This window comes from Podarcis erhardii, assembly GCF_964252035.2.
Source record: "Podarcis erhardii genome assembly, chromosome: 17".
In the NCBI taxonomy this organism is placed as follows: domain Eukaryota; kingdom Metazoa; phylum Chordata; class Lepidosauria; order Squamata; family Lacertidae; genus Podarcis; species Podarcis erhardii.
The window spans coordinates 14,938,734-14,961,642 of NC_138515.1; the positions used below are offsets into that span (position 1 = coordinate 14,938,734).

Sequence of the window (22,909 nt, forward strand, 5' to 3'; positions counted from 1 at the left end):
AAAGGTTTGCTAGGAGGAGTGGAGGGGGGTGGAATCTGCGCTTTTAGCTTTCATGTGAAAGTTAATACGGAGAGCGTTTTTGTGGCAAGAAACAGTAAGCTTGAATTTTCCTTTTATGCATTCGGAGGCAGGGAGGAAATGGAACACAGTGAAAATTAGGTGTAGCTCAAATAGCTGCTACAAATGCTTTGCTTGATTTTACTGATGTATGCAATCAGTCATATAAGAGGCTTTTGACTTCGCTGTGTTCTTCTCCTTTAATTATTCAGACGACAGAGGCTGCTTTATTTTTACAGTAGATAGAAGAGAGAACGAAACTTCTTTTTTAAATAAAAAAAAACCAAAGCACCACATGCACAAATCAATTAATGGAAAGTTGAAAAACAAAAAGGAAAGAATCAAACTGTTAGAATCTCTGGTTGTTTAAATAGTCCAGCTATTGCGGCTGAACAGAGGACGACAAGCTGTAGATTGAAAGGACTAATGAAGAAAAAGTCCCCACGAGTGGCTGTTTTGACAGCTTGTTGAAAACTCGGCACCTGACTTCTTGACTCCATCCCTCACTGACACAGGGTGTCAAAATGGTTGTCCTCGAATCTGGCACACACAGCCTCCTATTCAGACTTCAATTCAGAGATGAGTGGCACTCCGCACATCGCATGCTCTCACTGGAAGAACACAAAAGTGATTTTTGCCTCACACTCCCCTGTGCCCCCTGAAAAGCCGCTCTGGAAGTTTCAGGAACCTCAGAACAGCAGTGGAATTCTCTGAAAAAGTTGGCATTGAGCTTATCCGCATGCACACAAACACTTTTTAAAAAAACACATCTCCCTCTTTTATCTCTATGAGAACCGCATTTGTTTTTGACAGTTCTGCTAAAAAGACAAGCAAACCTCGCACATGTTATAGGCATCATTAGATACAGACTATTCGCATATTGCAAACAAATGCACTCTACATTTCGTAAAGTATCCAGCACGTAAACATACATACAGCAATGCCTATTATTATATGAAAATACTAGGCCTTCAAAGTTTCCCGATTTTCAGGAATTTACAGAACTGGATTAACAGAAGCCGTCCCAGTTTCTGATTTGACCTTGGAATGTCCTACTTTTCCTTAGGACGTCCCTATTTTCATCAGAGAATGTTGGAGGGTATAGAGTTATGCAACCCCCAAGCCAAGGAGATAAGTAACTAGAAAATCTTTAGAAGACCTCTGAAGACAGTCCTGTATAGGGAAGTTTTTTAATGTTTAACATTTTATTATGTTTTTATATACATTGGAAGCCATGCAGAGAGGCTGGGGCAACCTAGTCAGATGGGCGGGGTATAAAGAATAAAAGTATTGTTGTTGTTGTTGTTGTTGTTATTATTATTATTATTATTATTATTATTATTATATAAGACACCGCTATTTTCATTGAAGAAATGTTGGAGGGTTTGAAATACTTGTGTAAATTAGGCTGCAGAAATTTTGTCTTGCTTGTTATAGTAAGACAGGCCCTGGTTATAGTAAGACCTCCATCCCAGTCATGTTCATTTATCTGCAGGCAGATATCAATGAAACAAATGGGTGCAGCCTTTCCAGAGTTTTCCAGGAACAAGGACTGATTATTTGGGGGGGGGGTTTGAAAGAATTTTTATTTGATTTTATAAAACAGAAGATTATAACAATACTAACTACATAACCATATATTGAGATTTCTCTGAATCTCCTGACTTCCCACCATCCCCTTCGTTGGGTCCTAATATCAGCAACTTTGACTGCATATTATTTCAATATCCATGTATTATAACTCTCCATATTATCCATAATACTGATGACTTCGTGACTTATAAAGTAGCACTATATGCATTGGCAGCTAAGAAGATCAGGAGAAAAGAACTAGATAAAATAGCGGTCAATTGCGGTGTATTATTGGATTATTGGATTATTCTTTTTATTTTTATTTTATACATTGTGATCTTTTTTGTGAACTGCCCTGAGACCTCTGGGTATAGGGCGGTATATAAATTCAATAAATAATAATAATAAATAATATAAAAGACAAGAGGAAATTGCTTGCAAAAAATTGTGCTTTAGCTGATTTGATTGACGTCCTGTGCCTTTTTAAAATGTGGGGTTTGGGGGCGGTATTGGGTTGTTGTTTTTATTTTGATGATATATTTTGTAGTTTTATATTTTGCTTTTGTTCTATGAACTGCCCTGAGACGTCTGGGTATAGGGCGGTATATAAATTCAATAAATAATAAAATAATGATGATGATGATCCCTGAGCCAACCAGCTCAGTCAGAGTTGGATCCCCCACTCTCACTCCCTCTGCTACCAAGCTTTGGGGCCAGGGAGAATTCCCGCCCCCCTACAGACAAATTGTCTGTCAGGGACCATGCTGAGGAAGGCTGCACTGAAGAGGAATGGTGGGAACCACCCCCTTCCCCTGCTCCTGAATCTTCCCAGGAGCAGGAGGACAGTATAGATTTGGAACAGTGGTTTGCAGAGGGGCATAGTTCAGAAGGCAGAAGCTGGGAAATACTGGATGGGGATCAGCTAGGTGAAGAAACACTGGAAGAGAGAGAGTTAACAGATTCACAGTCATCAGAAAGCATTCCTCTGATCTCTCCAAAGTCTCAAAGAGCTCAGAAAGTCTCAGAACAGAAAGCACAGATGTTACAAACTCAGATTACAAGGCATAGGAGTGACGTAGATTAATAGGGACGAAAGTGAGTGTGATCCTTAATTGGGAGCACCGCCATTTCTAGGAGATGTGTTCTTTGTTCTCGCACTGTGATTGTTAAATAAGAGAAGACGAAGAGTTTGGATTTGATATCCCGCTTTATCACTACCCCAAGGAGTCTCAAAGCGGCTAACATTCTCCTTTCCCTTCCTCCCCCACAACAAACACTCTGTGAGGTGAGTGGGGCTGAGAGACTTCAGAGAAGTGTGACTAGCCCAAGGTCACCCAGCAGCTGCATGTAGAGGAGCGGAGATTTGAACCTGGTTCACCAGATTACGAGTCTACCGCTCTTAACCACTACACCACACTGGCTCTTAAAGAGTCTAACTGGTAAGACATTCATTTCGTTTGATATTTTGTTTACTGCTGGGGGAGGAAACCAATTCCCCAAAGCCTGACAGTGTCCCTGTCTGGAGGGTTTTGCCTATTTTCGTCATGACTTTATTGGTGGATAAGGCACTGGGAGGGATCCTTAACCTACCTGTACAAAAAATGGGTACCCCATTGAAGGGGTCCAGGAGGGGGTGTTAGTCTAGGTGCCCAGAACACCCTCCCAAAATGGCAAATCTGGGGGATGCCCTATTTGATGCACATCAAGGGGTGACCAAGAGTCGACCCAGCTAAATAATCGGCCACTAGGTAGACAGGCTGATTCAGGGTACATACCAAGCGGGTTGGCCAAAAACATATTACATTTGTAATCAATAAAAGTTGTGGCCTAACTGAACCTGAGATTGTTGCACAATATTTATCTCCTCTCTTCAGCCCTCTGCAACCATGTGCTGCCTGCACCTGGTCCCGCAAATGTCGTTCCATGAGGGGAACAGAGATCTCCTAACTACTGCCAGCATCCTTAACAAACTACAGTTCCCAGGCTTCTTTGGGGGAAGCTATCAAATGTGGGGGAGAGGATTATGATTATTTTACTACAGTGGTACCTCTGTTTACGTACTTAATTCATTTCAGAGGTCTGTTCTTAACCTGAAACTGTTCTTAACCTGAAGCACCACTTTAGCTAATGGGGCCTCCCACTGCTGCCGCACCACTGCCACGCAATTTCTGTTCTCATCCTGAAGCAAAGTTCTTAACCTGAGGTAATAGTGGGGTCTGTAACCTGAAGCGTATGTAACCTGAGGTACCACTGTATTAGGCTGTCCGTCAGAAGGCTTTTTACTATGTTTTTATTATATTTTCGTCACTGATGTTTTGTAATGTGTTTGTCATGTCATACACCACCCTGATAAAGGGTGGTATATTAATCGAAATAACAGCAGCAGCAGCAACAAAAACAACAAAGTGGGGAAAGGGGGCTATGTATTTAAAGGAAAGGGTACTTTTAGTAACATCCAGGAGCAACCCTCTACACATTTATTTGTGTTGGAGAAAGCGGAGAGAGCTCTAGCTGAGCATCCCATCAGTCAGGCAGGAGTTGGCTGAACAGATTCCAAGAGAAGAAATGGGCATAGATTAGGATTAAATTATATAAGAAAATCAAAACAGAAAACACCAAAGAAACTCCAGGAGGAAGCAAAAGCAAAGTTCAGCCTTTTAGCAGAATTCCTTTCCTTTCCTTTCTTTCTTCTTCTTGTTTTATTTTTCATAGATTCTGTTTTCAATAGCAACAGCAATCCAAGCAGTTTTTATCTGAGACATTAGCCTGGCCCAGTAGGTGTCAGATTAGATATACATTACTCCATTATCTCTGCATAGTACTCTGCATCAAAGGGTCTGTGAAGATGAGGCTCGCAAGGGAAGGAGAATAAATAAAGGATATCTCTTTCTGGTTTTGGAATAGCGCTTTTACCATTAAGAAAAATCAATAACTGGATTGACTGCATTCAGTGGGGAGTATTATTGTTTCCCATAATGTATCTAATGCATATCATTACCAAAGTAATCACATTATTATCTGCCGCTGCCTTCCTACTTGCTTGGCTAGATATAAACCCAGAGCTATTTGTAAAAGGTCCTTTCTCTCTCTCCACCCCACCCCACAGCCCCTCCTCCTCCAAAATAGCTGCAAATTGTATTTCTTTCTTGCCTCTTTATTAGCTGCTTGAACTGCTCAGAACCTCTGCGTTCAAATTAAGGAGATGGCATTGTGGCGTCTGTTTTACTCACAATTTTCTATACCAGAAACTCTTGTCGATTTAAAACCTCGCCTCCTCCTTGTGTTTCATCCCACGGAGCTGCTTTGAAATGCAGAAGGTGTGGGGTGTGTGTGTGGGGGTAAACGGGAAGAGATTCTTCGCTGATTCAGATTCCATTAAAAGGAATAGGGCTTGTACTTATGTACATCCAGACTGATCCGTAAGAATTTTAGGGCAGAACAACACACTGTGGAGGATGCAAAGTTCAAGGGTGTATTCAGACATGAGGAACATTGCATTAGTCTTCCAGATTTTAATGCTAGTGTTTCTGTTCCCGTCCCAGTGCTGGATTTACATATAAGCTAAACAAGCTGTAAAGGTAAAGGGACCCCTGACTGTTAGGTCCAGTCATGGACGACTCTGGGGTTGCGTCACTCATCTCGCTTTACTGGCTGAGGGAGCCGGCGTACAGCTTCTGGGTCATGTGGCCAGCATGACTAAGCCGCTTCTGGCGAACCAGAGCAGCGCACGGAAATGCCATTTACCTTCCCGCTGGAGCGGCACCTATTTATCTACTTGCACTTTGACGTGCTTTCGAACTGCTAGGTTGGCAGGAGCAGGGACCGAGCAACGGGAGCTCACCCCATCGCGGGGATTCGAACCGCCAACCTTCTGATCGGCAAGTCCTAGGCTCTGTGGTTTAACCCACAGTGCCACCCGCATCCCTTAAACAAGCTGTAGTTTTTTTTGGGGGGGGGACTGGATGTACATTTCCAAAATATAAGACAAAAAACCAAATAAAATAAAACCTACATACAGCAACAGTGTTTTGTGTGGTGTAGCCTCCTATGATGTACATATTTTGTTATGTACAAATGACCCTTGGGGCCTTCTTACTGTAGTGTTGGTGTCAAACAGTGCTGGATTAAACCCCTGTGGAGGCCACAAGGCAGTCAAAATCTTGGGGGCCGGGGCTTTGCAAATTATCTCCTAATACTTTTTTTTTTAATTTACCTTTGAGATCAAATCAACATTATTTTCACCCTTTGTCATGGGACCCCTAAAAGACGTGGGCCTGGTGGCTACCCTGCCTATTTGGTAATCCGCCACGGGCTGTGAAAGGAGTTAAGTTATACGTTTGCCCTTAAATGCATTCCTAACACTGACCAACGTTCCCTCCAAGCTACCTCAGTTCCCTCTGCTTCAGTCTCTATCAGCTGAAAAGTGCCCCCAAAAGTTGACATGAGGAAGAAAAATCATGAATTCAGTGGTACCTTCATTCTCAAACGCCTTGGTACTCAAACAACTTGGAACCCAAATACTGCAAACCCGGAAGTAAGTGTTCCCGTTTGCGAACTTTTTTGGGAAGCTGAACGTGCTCAGTTTTGAGTGCCACACTTCCGTTTTGAGTGTTACACTGGGGTCTGTCTGTTTTTGCTATTTCTTTTGAGTTTTTGTTTTTGCGACTCTTTTTTGTTTTGTTTTTGTGACTGTGTGGAACCCAGTTCAGCTACTGATTGATTGTGTGACTGCAGTACATTGTTTATTGCTTTCATTTTATGAATCAATGGTCTTGTTAGATAGTAGAATTCATGTTAAATTGCTGTTTGAGAGGTTGTTTTTAAAAGTCTGGAACATATTAATCCATTTTGCATTATTTTCTATGGGAAAGCGCACCTTGGTTTTGGAATGCTTTGGTTTGGGAACGGACTTCCAGAACGGATTAAGTTTGAGAACCAAGGTACCACTGTATTAATTAGGTAGGTGCTGGAGAATGCTGGTTGGAAGGACACCAGGAAATAAGTGATATGCTAGGAAACATATTCTTTGTTCTTTTTCTTTTGTCAGGCTTATTGTTTCTGAATTTTCAGCGCATTGGGCCAGAGTCTACTAAGGGTGCTTGGAAAGGGTGGTTCTGATTTTCTTCTTTAAATACCCATTTAATTGGAACTCCAGTGGTTTCTTAAGCAAGACAAGAAAAGAGCTGAATATTGCATCATGATGAGTCCATGATGAGTCTGGAATCAAACTGACATACAGAGAGAGCGATCCAAGATTCAGCTATGGATACAGAATTCCATTAAAATTTCATCGTGATACTTTACACAGAGGGGCAAGGGATTTCTTGGTTGCTGACCACACCAAACCACAAATTAACTAACCGAATAATTGTTATTCACTGCTGGACTTTTAAGCCTCTCGTGTACACTGCTATATCATTTTAAGGTTATAAAGAAGCTACATTAATCACACTAGGGCTTGTTTCTGAGTAAACATGCATAGGATTATGCTTTGTTTTCCAGTGCAACTAGGGATGGAGGGGGATTTTTATTTGCATTTTAATGACAAAATACCTAATTTGCACTTCTGCAACCAATGGGTGAACTGAAACACAGCTATCATTGAAAATCTGTGCCTCTCTGACTTTAATAGATTTTCCAGCCAAACAATATGGACAAAAAATAGACCCCTTCTAAGATTGGACATTCGAAATCAAAGATGACCAAAAGACGGCAAAGACTATTAAAAAGACGGCAAAGCAGACTGGTGAAGGATTATGGCTTAGATGTGGGAGCTCCAGGACGACAGTAGACATTGACGGACATTGGGAACGCAACCGGGAAAGGGGGGAGGGAAATTTGGAATCCAAAGGGTGTTAAATTACATTTTATTCTTTTTTCTATTTTTTTTATGTTAATCTGTATTGTATACTAAAGAGGGGAACTCGTGGAAGGGAACAGGTCGATTTTAGGGGATGGGAAAATATTTTTTAAATTGGGTTAATGATAATAACTTTAAAACTTGGGGTAAGAATTTGCTGAATCTATTTGAAAGAACTGGAATACAAGAGGGGGAGGGGAGGGGAAGTCCTGGAAAGATGACATTGAAAATAAGGCCTTAAATTTGGATGTTTTTCTTTTTCTGTTATATTTGAAAATTTTTAATAAATATTATTTTTTTAAAAATGCATATGATGGAGGAAAATGTGCACAAAGTTTTATGCTGACTACTTAGAGCTTTGTTGCACTTAACCAGTATACAAATATTATTAATTAGATAGACAGACAAACAAATAAATGTATATTAGAGAAAGTAACTTAGAAGCACATATTATATCAGAGGGTGCTTGCAAAAAATGTATATATTAGTCAAAAGTACATACAAAAAAGTGTTCATACTAAAATGCTGGTGACTTTTCATGAGGGTTTAATTGCAAATGCTACACACACACACACACACACACACAAATTTTTATCAAATTTTCTGTTTTACAATTTAAAATACTCATTTTACTTCTCTTTCCATGGTTCATTTTACGTATCATAAATCTCTCATATTTTACAAAAACTATGCCATTCAATATTCCATTATTGCATCCATCAAAACTTGTTTACACTGCTGAATTCATCTTAATGCTGCCAGCCTTTTCAGCTGTACACAATTATTTCCCATGCATCCAATAAAAGTTTTCCAATCTTCCTTAAATGCATGTTCTTCTTGTTCTCTTATTCTATATGTTAAGCCTGTGCACCGTTCGTATTCAGTTATTTGCAAATTCCTGCAGAAATGTGGCAAACTAAATTTAAGAAGAATGAGATACACAGAGATTGTGTATCTCTGAAATTGGAAAAACTGAACTGAACTGAAATTGGGGAAAAATTGTTTCCCCTCTCCTACTTGCAAGCAGTAACAGTCGCCAGTGTGGTGAAGCGCTAAATTGTGCTTTGCGCATGTGCAGAAGCACTAAATCGAGCCCATGCGTGCGCAGACGTGGCGCTTCTGGATGTGAATGCTTCGAGTTGCGGACCTGCCTCCGGGATGGATTACACCCGCAACTCGAGGTTCCACAGTATCAGGAAGTTGTGAATGTTTGATATTTTATTATGTTTTTATATGTGATGAAAGCCACCCAGAGGGGCTGGGGCAACCCAGTCAGATGGGCAGGCGCCCCCACTTAAGCAGTACATGAAGTATCGCACCAGGCTAAAGTCTGAACTAGGACGACATTTTCCCCAATATACTTTCTTCCAGAAAATCTTTTATTAGATTATAGGAACACCATTATAACTAAAAGGCCAGTGAGCATTTACTGCACAGGGAATCTATATTCTATATGAATATGCATTTTGGCATTCACTTTTATGCAACGGATGTGGACTATAAAACTATTACTGTATACTTTCCCTTTATTTAAAGGGGAGACAAGTATCGGAGAACTGAGAGCTATACGGGGAAGATAATTAGATTCAAGTTTTGTCCTCTACTTATTAGTTAGTTTCTCTCCCCTTGTTCATCATTAGATGCATTTCTTTGTTAGGATTATGCATGCATGCAAATTCATTACTGCGTGGTTTCTGTATTCTGAGGCTTGTCAAAGATCTAATTTATGTGCAAGACTGAAAGCTGTTTAAATGGATAATACGCTGCCTTCATGATACATACCACCCTCTTTATGCTCCATTAAGTTCAGGCATTGGCTGTATAAGCAATGTAGCAATTATTTCTTCCCAAGAACAACTGTACGGTTTTCTCTACAAAGGACAGCAGATTATTTCCATGTGCTATTAATCTCCAGGTGTGCTACAGATATCGAGGGAAGCACAGATCAGAGAATTGACTTGTTAGTTTTCATTACAGAAACTTCTAGATAGCAAGTGGAAAGTGTCAGTGAGGGGACGGCCATCTTTTGCAGAACTTGCTTGCTTGCTAATGGGCACTGATGATCAGCTGATGTTTCTCTGGGTAGCTGATTATCCTTCTTTGATGGCTCTTGATGCTTAGATATTTCTTTAACGAAGGTGCCTAGTGGCTTCTAACTAGGCTGGGACACACAGCACATGCTTGAGTTGAGGCTTCGAAGAAACAGTTCAGGAACGGCAGTCTAGCAGCAAAGAAGACAGAAGCTGGCTCTGCAGTTGAGTGAGGGATGGAACCTTGTGGACTCCAAGGATACAGTGGTGCCTCGCAAGACGAAATTAATTCGTTCCGCACGTTTTTTCTTCTTGCGAGTTTTTCGTCTTGCGAAGCATGGTTTCCCATAGGAATGCACTGAAAATCAATCAATGCGTTCCTATGGAGACCGTCCGGGGACAGAGGGAAGGCGCCCGCCTTCCTCTCTGTCCCCGGACCCCTTTTGAACCAAGGGAAGGGGCAGCGGGGAGAAGCGATTCTCCCCGTTGCCGCCCCTTGGTTCTCCCCGCTGCCACTTCCCTTGCTTCAAAAGGGGTCCGGGGACAGAGGGGAAGGTGCGCGCCTTCCCCTCTGTCCCCGGAGATTGAGGGGCTGGCAACGGGGAGAAGCGATCTTCTCCCTGCCGCCCCTTGCTTCAAAAGAGGTCCGGGGACAGCGGGGAAGACGCGCTGCGCTTCCCCGCTATCCCCGGAGCTTGCGGGGCAAGCTTCATTTTGCGAAGCAAGCCCATAGGGAGATGCGTCTTGCAAAGCACCTCGAAAATGAAAAACTCCTTCGTCTAGTGAGTTTTTCGTCTTCCGAGGCATTCGTCTTGTGGGGCACCACTGTATGCTGTTTTGCTTTGAGGGGAACGAATGTTGCAGTAAAATGGCCTTATTTCGCGACGATGGCGTGCACCTTTCTGACTGGGGGAATGATATATGGCTGGCTGACATTGCAGAGGGACTGAGGCTTTGGTTACAGATGTGAGGGTATTTGGCGGCGAGCCTTTGGGGCTCTTGTGGCAGTTAGGCATTGTTTGACCTTGTGTGGGGGAGGGGAGGTGTGGCCATCACCTGCCCCTCCATGCTTAAGGGTATTCCGTTAAAGGAATCCGGGGGCGTTGATCTAGTCTGAAGCCTGGCTGGGGGGCTAAGGCCTTGACACGACCCCGACGGGAACACCAGGGGGAGCTTGAGTTGGTTTGCATCGACAGGGCTCCCCCTACCGGTGGCTTACCCTTACTGGACTTCCTGCACAATGGGCAGGAGTCAGATATAGTCAGGTCCAATCAATACCTAAGCCAATACTGCTCACATTCTGTAATTTCAATAAAGTTGTGGCCAAAATTTGCCCAATAACATAAACCTGATATTCAAGTCCTTGTGTGAGTTATTTCCAACGAGGGGGTGGCTGCGGGGTCTCGACACGCAAAAAGAAGCCTAGTGTCTACCAGATGTATTGGACCACAGCTTCCATCAGCCCTGACCAGAATGGTCAATGGTAAGGCATGATGGGAGTTGCAGTCCAAAACATCTGGAAGGCCACAGCTTACCCTCCAACATTTCTCTGATGAAAATAGGGTCCTTGAGTCCCTGTCAGGGGAAAAGGCGGAACAACCACAACCACAGCCACAATAATAAAATAATAGAAACAGTGAGAGTGATCAGGAACATACCAGACATACCAAATCTTACTGGGACTTAGTTTGCAGTAAAAAGGCTTCAGATTTACACAGCTACTTTCGAAGAAACTCCATGGAATACAGTGGGATTTACTTCTGAGTAGACAGTGTCAGGCTCCATTTACAAGAAAGGAATCAATGCTCCCTATGTTTCCTAAGAAATGGCTGGCTACAGAAGCATGGCAATAAAGAATTTAAAGCTGATTGGTGACCTTTTCCTTCAAGATTATAGGAATAACTTCATATGCCAGCTTCACTATTTCCTTCATTTGGTGCAGGGATTTTATTTCCTGTATAAACAGGACTCCATTTTTGCACCTACACACACACACACACACACTCACACACGCTACTTTTAATTGTTCTCCAAAACATGCAGGGGAATTAAAAGGGAAACTGGGACAATTCTGGGATCAAATCAGAAACTGTGATGGATTCCAGGGCTGTCCCTGGAGAATCGGGACCCTTGGTATGCCACAGGTTGAAAAGGCTGTTTTGAGGAATTCTAACAATGCTGCCTTGCCACTCCACCATGGTCAAAATCTATAACACAAAAACAAATCACTCACCACCAATGTTGAATGTCTAACCTGGGGAAAGGTAAGCAGGTCTCATCCCCTTCCTCAGAGGGGAATTCACATTGACTTGAACAGGAATTTTATTTGAGTTAGAATTCCAGAAGCTGTCCCCTCTCTGTGGATAATTGTCCTACAAATCAATAGGAGACTGAGAGGAAAATATTCTACTAATTAACTGGTGCCAAAGTCCACAAAGCAATTTAGAATGAGGGCACAGCGCACCCCAAAAGGTTGGAATTTTGCCTGTGAATATAATGACAGCCTTTCGGGAAACGATAATGAGGAAATGAAATAAATTAATAAAAGATCAGCTTGATAAGGTAAGCAAAAATAAAATGGTTGGAGCATATGTGTACGTGTATACAGATTTTTTTATTATTTTTATTTTTACGTTATGCATCATTGTGCTGGTATAACATATATGAGTTTCCTTTAATGCTTGGGTTTCGGGAGATGAGGCAGGGGGAAAATATTGACTCCTGACGGAAGAATTTTGTCACTATGCTTTACCATGGTACCCAACAGGAAAATAAATGACAGAGATCTGCTATGTATGTTCTGAGATATGTGCCAAAATTGCCTTCAGTTTTCTTCAGTGAAAATGATTTATTTATTTAAGCAGCACTTTTTACGTATACAACCTCCCAGAATGGTTTACAAAATGTCGCTGACTCATTCATTTTTACTTTCTCTCTCTCACCCCCCCTTTCTTACTCTCTCTCTCTCCCCCCCCCCCGTTAGATATGGAATTGTGGGTAACAGAACAGAAAAACAGGCAATATTGGCTCATTGTCTTGCAATGTAATTGAAGAAATATCATTATTTGCATTTATTCATTGCACACCACAAAAATGTCTCAAAATGACTTGCGATTATAAAACCAAATGTGGTAAAAATGTATACCCTCCAACATTTCTCTGATGAAAATAATCCCATTCCATAATGATAATTTTACTATATATATACTCTACACATCTTACTGGGTTGCCCCAGCTACTCTGGGCGGCTTTCAATATATATGAAAACATAATAAAACATTAAACATTAAAAAAGCCTTCCCTATACAGGATTGGCTTCAGATGGCTTGGGGGTCAGATAACTCCATCCCCCCTGACATTTCTCCAATGAAAAAAGGAAGGTCCTAAGGAAAAGCGTGACATTCCGGGATCAAATCAGAAACTGGGACAGCTTCTGTAAATCATGGATGTCCCTGGAAAATAGGGCCACTTAGAAGGTGTCCCTATACATGTAAAAAAGTGGGGAGGGAGAGAAGAAAGAGAAAAGAATATGGAGATTATTGGCATGCCAAAAGAGGGGGAAAGACAGAGATAGGTGAATATTATTTTCTCTAGTATGTGACATTTTGTATGTTTCTTCCCATCATCCCATGCCATTCTCTTTCCATATTAATCTTCGATTTAAAATCTTAAAATACATAGTTAAATGTGTTTCTCTCAAAATACTTATTTGGCAGTGCAATCCTATGCAAATTTTCTCAGAAGTAAATCCCACTTACGCTGAACGGGACTAACTTCCATGTAAGTGTGTACAGAATCACATCCTCATTTTCTCTCTCTCATAATACGTATCTGAATGTGAGCTTTGAACCATTTAACTAGCTAAGAGTTGGGTCACAAAATCTGGAGGAGTGTGGTTTTCAGTGGACAGCTATGTTCTGATGGGTGCAATTATCCCCACTCCAGAGTGGAGACTCATGGGATGTGAATTTGGTGCAAAGACTACAACTTTATTTACAGGCATCCCAGCTCCTGCCAACCTAGCAGTTCGAAAGCATGTCAAAAGTGCAAGTAGATAAATAGGTACCACTCCAGCGGGAAGCTAAACAGCGTTTCCGTGCACCGCTCTGGTTCGCCAGAAGCGGCTTAGTCATGCTGGCCACATGACCCAGAAAAACTGTCTGCAGACAAACGCCGGCTTCCTCGGCCTATAGAGCGAGATGAGCGTGCAACCCCAGAGTCATCCGTGACTAGACCTAACGGTCAGGGGTACCTTTACCTTGAACAGCAGCAAGGCATAGCAAGCAACAGTGGGCATGGGAAAAAGCATGCAGGTGTCTATCTCTGGATCAAACTCCATCACCTGATTTAACTAAGGTGAGGTTCTCATGGCCAACTCTCCATGAAGATGAGCTGAATAGGGGCGGCTATTTCTCCACTCTGCTTTCACTGTCCTTCATTCAGGCCTCATGAACCAAACTTGGCAATGCTGAATGGCAATGCAAGGTGTTTGGTCAAAAGGCCTTCACAAAGGGGTGTCTCCTCATGGTGCTTGCACCATGTCCAAATTAGTCTCTGGCACATCCAAAGTATTATCAGAAAGAGCCAGCCCAAGCTCTGTTGCCTTCTGCCATCTCCTGACGACAAGATCCAACAAACCTTGCTGCAGATCTTGCAGGGAAATGTTCAACTCCTCAATACAAAGGAGGATGCCAACATTTTTAAACGGATGTGGCAAAGAAAAAAACAAAACACAGGAATGCGGCAAATCAGCCCCACCAGAAGTGCAAATTCTAGCGCATAGCTGTGTTCCGATCTGTACATTCGTATGAGAGGTTATTTCATACAGCAATTCACAAAGATCAAATCCTTCATGCATTCCTCAATGGAGATTTGAGATTTCAAAGGAGTACATCACCTCTCAAATATCAGTGGCTACAGCTTTGTTATATTTAGCTATAAGGTATCAGGATATCCTTGATGCAAATCTGCCACCCTAGAAAAGAATCCCTCTGTGTCAATAGCCTGGCAGTGGTGGAAATTCACAACAATAGGGGTACATTTTAGACCGACAAAGGTCATACTGATATATTTCCTTTTTAAAAATAAAATAAAATAAAATACTGGATACTTCGGGAAGAATGTTCACCATTATTCATGTGATGGCAAATGTCCTCTGTCCATCCCCCATCCCCCAATCCTGTCAGACATTTACTGAAGACTTAATAATCCCAAACAGAATTGGTTGTGTCTGTGGAGAAGAATATGCTATGTTGTGGCAATTGAAAACAAGGGAAAATTCAAAAGTATGGGAAAAGGAAGCTTTGGGTTGACAGGAAACCCTTTGGCTTGTGGAAGGTAAGGCATAGGCTATCTAGTGATTTAGATCATTTGTTTATTGTGCAGAAGAACAAGATGGAGGTTGATGTCAGGGAGAGGCAAACGGGAAAAGATGAAAGAACAGAAACCAGCAGTTGCGTGTGTAGGTCCCCAGGCCACCCCTCAAATAACTTCACACATAACACGTAATTTAGTTTTGGTTTTTTGGGCACTATTTTGGCCACAACTTTATTAAATACAAAATCAGTGAGTGGTTGTTTAGACATTGGTTATGACTATCTGTCCCCCCGCCTGGGACAGAACTGACATCCCGAGATCCGATCAGTAGCCAGTAGAAGGGAAAGTCTAACTTGAGGATCATTTGAGCTAAGCGTCGGACCCACGCCGCTCACCCCAGCAACTCCCCGAAAGCTTGCCGGCCCGGTCCTATGACAAGGATTCCCATGACAGGGATTGGGCGGCCCTGGTCCCATGACAGGGATTGGACGAAATCATGACAAGCCCCAGGATTCCTTTAACGGAATTCCCTTCAGCACAACGGGAGGGGCAGGCACGGCCTAACCTGACCCCTCCACCACCAGCATATTATAACCAATGCCTAACCACAACCTTACAAGTTGTGACGAATTGCTGAGTAGTAGGCAAAAACCAAATGGCACAGCCAATCACCAAATGGCAAAATTCCTACTAGGCCCCTGCGCCAAGGCAGACGACCCCATGACAGGCAAAGCAAGGTCAACCGGAAAAGAGGGTGGGCGGGCGGGTGATCCGATGCACTCTGCAAAGAGAAAGAGAAACCAGAGTGCACCAATATTTAAAGACTATGGTCCCACCCACCCAATTTGCAACATACAATTTGCCCCAGCAACCCGGTTACCCAATAATGATGCCAGGCAACAACTATTAACCTGCCTGGCAACAAGAGGCCTGGCCTGGTGGCCCACACCGCAACACGTGCTCTCATTTATTGGAGAACATGCTTTATAGAGAGCCTAAAGAGATTATTAGCAGCCTGTTGTCTGACAGTGGGTCTGACGTTGGGGGGTAGGAGGATGAGCCTGGAACAAGTCATTCTGTACACAAAGGAAGTCAGGGGAGGGGTTTCCGCAGACTTGCATGCTGGGTATGGAAAAGGAAGAAGAAAGATTAGAGGCGGCAACTGTGCAACAAGGGGACGGACACTAATTGAAACGCTGGAGATGTACTTTTGAACTTTGTCAAATAAATCAAATAGTTTGGAACTGGCTGGGAGCCCAGAGTCTTATCTATGCCAGCTGGACAGCATTAAGCCTCTGACAGCTTGCCGCCTCTCCCTTTTTTCTGACAGTTGACTCTTTTATATATATAATCGGCAGTGAATGAGCAGCTTGGACAAAGAGAGCTGTCTTATATTGAGTCAATACATTAATCCATCTAGCACAGTAGAAGTGTTAGAATCATCCTACTCTCATGTAGGACCCTGGCAAAGACACATGCCCGACTGGCATGTTCTCTCCCTCCTGGTTGGTCATTCGGGAGCTTCAAAAGCTTTTTTTCAGCCCGAACATCACAGCGATTGATACCAAGAAGCATCAGCACACTTAGGGGTCCGCAGAGTATCCGCAGTTTGCGTAACAGAACTGAGTAGTACAGCATTTTGGCTAATCTACGTTTATTTACATATAATACACTCAGAGCATTCTGCCTTAGCTCCTTCCTCTTTCTCACCAGACAGCAAAGAGAGAAAGAAACAAAGGACAATAGTCCTACATTCCAGAACACAGTAGCATCAAAACATCCTGTCTCCGTCACTTCCCAGACTGTGGAATGAAAACACACACCATCATGTGATAGACAACAATTTCATGACTGCAAACACAGAGCAGGAATCCTAACAATGGCTAGAAGTGGCTGTCCAGTTTTTCAGACAGGGCTCTCCGCCAGCCCTACCTGGTGATGTCAGAAGATGAACCTGAGACCTTCTACTTGTGAAGGAGAGAGCTGCAGCCTCTCCCCTAAGTGGATGCTCATTACAAGAGGTTGTCCAATGCAGGCAAAGGTGGATTGAGTCGGAACCACCACATATAATGTACAGCATACCCTCCAAGTATCGCGATTTTAGTCCGGCATAAAAGTTTAAGTTGTATTATGAATCAGCAGTTTTAGTTTAAGTTGTATTATGAATCAGCAGCTTTTTGCTGACTTTAAGTTGTATTATGAATCAGCAGCTTTTTGCTGGCTGAAAGAATGGCTGCTTCTTGAGAACACAGACATTTTGGATTTAGAAGGCTTTGATAATGCTTTTGGGTGGCATGCATATCTGTGGTATGACAAGGTGTAATGGTTGTAAGGGGGTTACTTGTGCATAAATTGCCTTTGGTTTAGTTTGATTGCTTGCCCAACCATGCTTAGGCTCACAGCTCGCCCTCCGTGACCTGTTAGTCACTTGCAGAATCCGTCAGTGGGCGTTTCTTGAACCTCTTCCAGCATAAAAGCTGTTTGACTCCAAGTCTCCGCCTATGTTCCCTGCGCGGAACTCGTCTGCGCAAGTAAGGGGAAGGCTGGGGCGTGCCAGCGCTCTCTCCACTAGTTTCTGGTGAAAGGTCTCGGAGCCCTGTCACCAATTCCTCCATCTCCCTCTCTTCTCTACTGGTGTTACGCTGAATTCCTTCCCCCCTGCTGGTCCCCTCTCTGGCATTGCTCTGGAGCCCTGCCTCCGCCTCTCGCTCTGATGTCAGTTCCCTGACACAAGGTTAAAGTGCATAAGGCTTTTAAAAATCATATTGTCAGAAGAACATTGTTTAATGTCTGGACAAGATATAAAGACTTACTTGAAAATAAAACCCCAAGGTGGTTATCGCCTATGGAAGCCAAGGCTCTGAAAAAACTCAATATGGAGGCCAACTGGCCAAAATATTGGGAAATTTTGGAACAGGAAGGTGACAAATTGAAATTGCAGAGTTTCGAGAAATTAAAGGATAAAGTGCGAGATTGGCTTCATTATTTCCAAATAAGGGAGGCTTATAATCTAGATAAAAAAATTGGTTTCCAGGTGGAAAAATCAAAACTAGAAACAGAATTGTTAGAATCCAAAGCTAAGACATTATCAAAAATGTACAACCTGCTGCTGAAATGGAACACTGAGGATGAAACGGTAAAATCTGCTATGATAAAATGGGCACAAGATATCGGCCATAACATTATGTTTGCTGACTGGGAACAGTTGTGGACCACTGGTATGAAATTCACGGCATGTAATGCCTTAAGAGAGAATATTATGAAAATGATATACAGGTGGTATATGACCCCAGTCAAGCTTGCAAAAATCTACCATCTTCCCGATAATAAATGTTGGAAATGTAAAGAGACTGAAGGTACATTCTTTCACCTCTGGTGGACATGCCCAAGGATTAAGGCTTTCTGGGAAATGATCTATAATGAATTGAAAAAGGTATTTAAATATACCTTCTTGAAGAAACCAGAGGCCTTTCTCCTGGGTATGGTCGGCCAAGTGGTGCCAAAGAAGGATAGAACGTTTTTTATGTATGCTACAGCAGCAGCAAGAATACTCATTGCAAAGCATTGGAAGACACAAGATCTACCCACCCTGGAAGAATGGCAGATGCGAGTAATGGACTATATGGAATTGGCTAAAATGACCGGCAGAATCCGAGACCAGGGAAAAGAGTCGGTGGAAGAAGATTGGAAGAAATTTAAAATCTATCTACAGAAACACTGTAAAATTATTGAATGTTAATGACGTTGGAATGAAATGAAGTGGTTCTAGTAATAAGGTAAAATAACATTATGCAAGAAGGGATGGATATCAGATGAAAATTTGAAGTTAGACTATGTGAAGATAAATAATTAAGGGAAAAATATGAGGTTATGAATTTGCTGAATAAATTTTTAAATGGAATACAAAAAAGGGAGGTGTGAGGAAGTCACGAAAATAAGTAAATGAATGTAAGATATTACAAAAGAGGGATTTTTAGTTTTTATTTTTTCCTTTTTATGTTAAATTTTTGGTTTTTGTATCTTTGTATTTTTTTCTTGTGTGTTATTATTTTGTAACTCTTTTTTGTTAAAAATTTAATAAACATTATTTTTTTTAAAAAAAACAAAAACAAGTGTCGCGATTTTACAGGGACAGTCCCAGAATCACAAAAGCCAACCCGGCTTCTGATTTGATCCCGGAAAGTCCCCCCCGCCAGTGCTGCCTCTGCTAAGCTCAGGGAGGAGAATGAGCTGGGGCTTGTCCTGAGCTTTGGCAGTGATGAGGGACCATCCTATTGCCTCTCCATGGTTGTTGCTGCCTGCCTCCTCCCTTGGGTGGCTTGTAGTGGCTGTCTGAGAGCAGGCGAGTAGGAAGAGGAGAGGCTGTCACCACCAAGGTGAAGTCCTGCGTGATGCAGTGGATCTTAGGGGCAGGCAGATGGCAGGGCCACCCTGGGCAGGAAAAAAGGGGGAGTGGAGTGGAACCCAAGGAGTCTTGATTTATTTTTATTTTTTAAAAAATGCTTTGTGCATCTGCTTCTAATCTTACCTCTTTCTAAAATGTATCCATTGACATGTGTTTTTGTAAATATACCAAAGAATAAAATAAAAGTGGGATTAAAGGGTTTCTCGGGTCAATGGAGGGCATGTGTGTTGTGACCCATTGGTGTAATTGTGGTGGCACTTGCTCTTCTTCTGATAGAAAATGCTCTTTGGGTCGGGGGGCCAAAATTGACGGGTCGAGGAGGGTCAGTTGCGGGGGAGCAAAAAATGTCCCTATTTTCATTTGAGGGATGTTGGAGTGTGTGGCACACATGCATTTGAAGCAGATTTCTCCTTCATCCTTCAGGAGTTGAGCAGGAGACGAAAGGGTGGAAATCTTTTAAAGTGAGTTGGTATTAAGCTATAAATTGGTACTATGCCATTGTTGTTATTCTAATCCCTTTATTATCGCTGCTCAAGATCTGAAAGTAGACCTTTTTGAAATGATATTTCAAACCCTTCCTTATGCATACCACAAAAATATGTTTTTCCATTATGGGGAAAGGCCTTCTATTTAATTTCTTTCCTCTCCAAGTAGTCCATTGATGTGTTTTCCTTTGTGCCCAGACAGAAAATGGCAGTGTCCTAATTCAGAACACAACATCAGTTCATTGATCAATAAAATTAATCCATTTTTTTAAAAGAAGAAAGGGGATTTCAAAAAGATGGATTTGGAGGAGAATCTGAAAGATTGCAGGTATAGCCTTGTGATATAAAGCTTTACCTTGTTGATGTGAATTGCTAGCAAATTTCTATGGTTTTTTCTTTTTCTTTTTATGTCGCTTATAAGGAAAACCTCTACAAGGATCTATTGCTAACAATCCCACTGGAGATTTAAGGAAATGCCAAGCCATTTCACTGTGAGGCTCAAGATCAGGAAAGCAGCACCTGAGGTTTTGCTTGCAATCATCATTTCTCCAGAGTTCATTTCAAGCCCTCTTGGGGGGGGGGGGGGCCCTCTGTGTCTGTTTGTGGCTTCAAATAGTTTGGATTGGGGCCACATAGGGAGCTACCTTATACTGAGTCAGGTCACTGGCCCAACCAGCTCAGACCATCTACACTGATGGGAAGCAGCTGTTCAGAAGGTCAAACAGGAGCATTGTCCAGCCCTACCTGCGATGTGTGAAGAGGTGGGCAACCAAGATGATCAAGGGTCTGGGAACCAAGCCTTGTGAGGAACGGTTGAAGGAGCTGGACATGTTTAGCCTGGAAAAAGAGGAGTCTGAGAAGGGATATCTCAGGGGCTGTCACATGGAAGAGGGAACAAGCTTGTTTTCTCCTGCTCTGGAGGGTAGGACACAAACCAGTGGCTTCAAGTTACAAGAATGGAGATTCTGACTCAACATCAGGAAGAACTTTCTGATAGTAAGAGCTGTTTGACAGAGGAACGGTCTCCCTTGGGAGGTGGTGGGCTGTCCTTCCTTGAGGGTTTTAAAGCAGAGGTTGGATGGCCACCTGTTGTGGATTTCTGCATTGCAGGGGATTGGACTAGATGACCCTCGAGGCACCTTTCAACTCAACAATTCTATGATTCTGTGACTTTGTTACACATAGGGCCTTTTGAATGAAAATCAGGTGCTCTAACACAGATACCTTGGTTCTCAAACACCTTGGTACTCAAACAACTTGGAACTCAAACACTGCAAACCTGGAAGTAAGTGTTCCGGTTTGCAAACTTTTTCCAGAAGCTGAACATGCTCCGTTTGGAGTGTTATGCTTCCAATTTGAGTGCCACACTTCCGTTTTGAGTGTTACTCTGAGGTCTGTCTGTTTTTACTATTTATTTTTTGTTTTTGCAGCTTTTTTGTTTTGTTTTTGTGACTGTGTGGAACCCAGTTCAGCTACTGATTGATTGTGCGACTGCAGTACATTGTTTATTGCTTTCATTTTATGGATCAAGAGTCTTGTTACATAGTAAAATTGATGTTAAATTGCATTTTTAGGGGTTGTTTTTAAAAGTCTGGAACGGATTTATCCATTTTTCATTACTTTCTATGGGAAAGTGCACCTTGGTTTTGGAACACTTTGGTTTTGCAAGGGACTTTCAGAACGGATTAAATTTGAGAGCCAAGGTACCACTGTACCTTATACCATTCTGAAGAAAGCCTCTGTTGAAAATATGAGGAAGAGATATGTTATGTAGTACTGTACCTAAACATTAGAAATAGCTTCCAATATTGCTACTGATGTCTTAAGGCATGCAGTGGGCTCAAATGTGTCTGAATTCAAGTGAACACTATTATATGCATATAATCGCTCACTATTTCATATCTTTACCAATTCCCAAATAGCTAGAGGAGATTCACTTGACTTTGAATTCTTCTTTCTAGGCATTCATTTGTTCATACACCAAGGTGTCAAGATCTCCACATTTTCAAGCAGCATAGATCTTTACAGGTTACCTTTTTAAGCTGAAGTTCGATAGATGAGGCAGAGCCGTGATTTATATGTGAGTTTTGTTTTTGCAACAAAAGCCATTCTCATACTGTATGAGGAGCAACTGCCAAGATGCATTAATCAGACCTTAATTAACAAGGAAGAAAGGTGATAATTTACATTTATTCTGGATTGACACATTGTACTTTATTTAGCAAATGAGAGCTGTCAGGTGCTACCAATGAACCTTAGATTGAAGACTGGGGGTTGAAAATGTGTCTTCTGACTGCCGGAGCCTTTGTAGGAGGGAGACTTCGGTGTGTTTATACAAGGATCATTAGACATACCTCATGCTAAGCTTTCATGAATCTTTGAATACGTAACACTCAAAGGTCATCAGGTATGAAATATTTTATAACAGCACACTGTCATCATCTGTGAGAAAAGGTGATTTATCAAAACCCCAATTCACATATTGCAACTGGAGAAGGAGCCAACATTGCATGGAATTCCTTAAATGTAATAATTTTTAAAGGGAGAAGATGAAGGTCCTGGATCTTGGTCAATATGCCAAAGGATAAGGGGAGAGAAGGAGGGAAGTGAGAGAGGAAGGCAAGAGACACAAAAGGCCTCAATGGAATGATGTGTGAACTCATTCTAGTCCACCTCCAAACTGGGTTCTAAAAAACAAATCAGTATTCGTCAAGCTCAGAAAATTGCTTAGTTCCTTTGAATCCAATTCAGAGTCTAACTCTGACCTTGTTGTGCCCATATTGTTGCCCTCGAGGCTGCATTCAGACAGCACTTAATTCCATTGTTTCCTTACCTGGAGATTTTCACTTTTATGTGATCTTTCACATTTTTGGAAATCTAGTGGAATCTGGTGGATGTTTGGTGCTCATTTGTGTGCTAACTGCTCCCAGAAAAAGACAATCTGTTTGCAACCCTGTTAACCTGGAAAATCGTGGGACGAAATGTGGGGTGGTATTCTGTCATTTTCATGAATGAGTTATGGTGGAGCAGGGGGAGAGGTGTGCATGCACATAAAGAGTGGTAGCATGTCCATTGGCATATGCTGTTGTGTCACACCACACCTGCTGGTCTGAATGAAATTGAGCACAATGCAGTGGTATATTGCAGAAAAGAAAAGGAAAGAAGAGAAAAACCAGTTCCATCT

The 22,909-nt window shown here is 42.2% G+C and overlaps 1 long non-coding RNA gene across 1 annotated transcript; it reads left to right on the forward strand.

The window, feature by feature from the left end:
• The first annotated feature begins 6,125 nt into the window (after positions 1–6,125).
• Positions 6,126–21,439, forward strand: LOC309332622. The gene is made up of 2 exons (XR_014152254.1): positions 6,126–6,284; positions 21,156–21,439. It is a non-coding gene; the product is annotated as an uncharacterized lncRNA (long non-coding RNA).
• Positions 21,440–22,909: the final 1,470 nt, after the last annotated feature.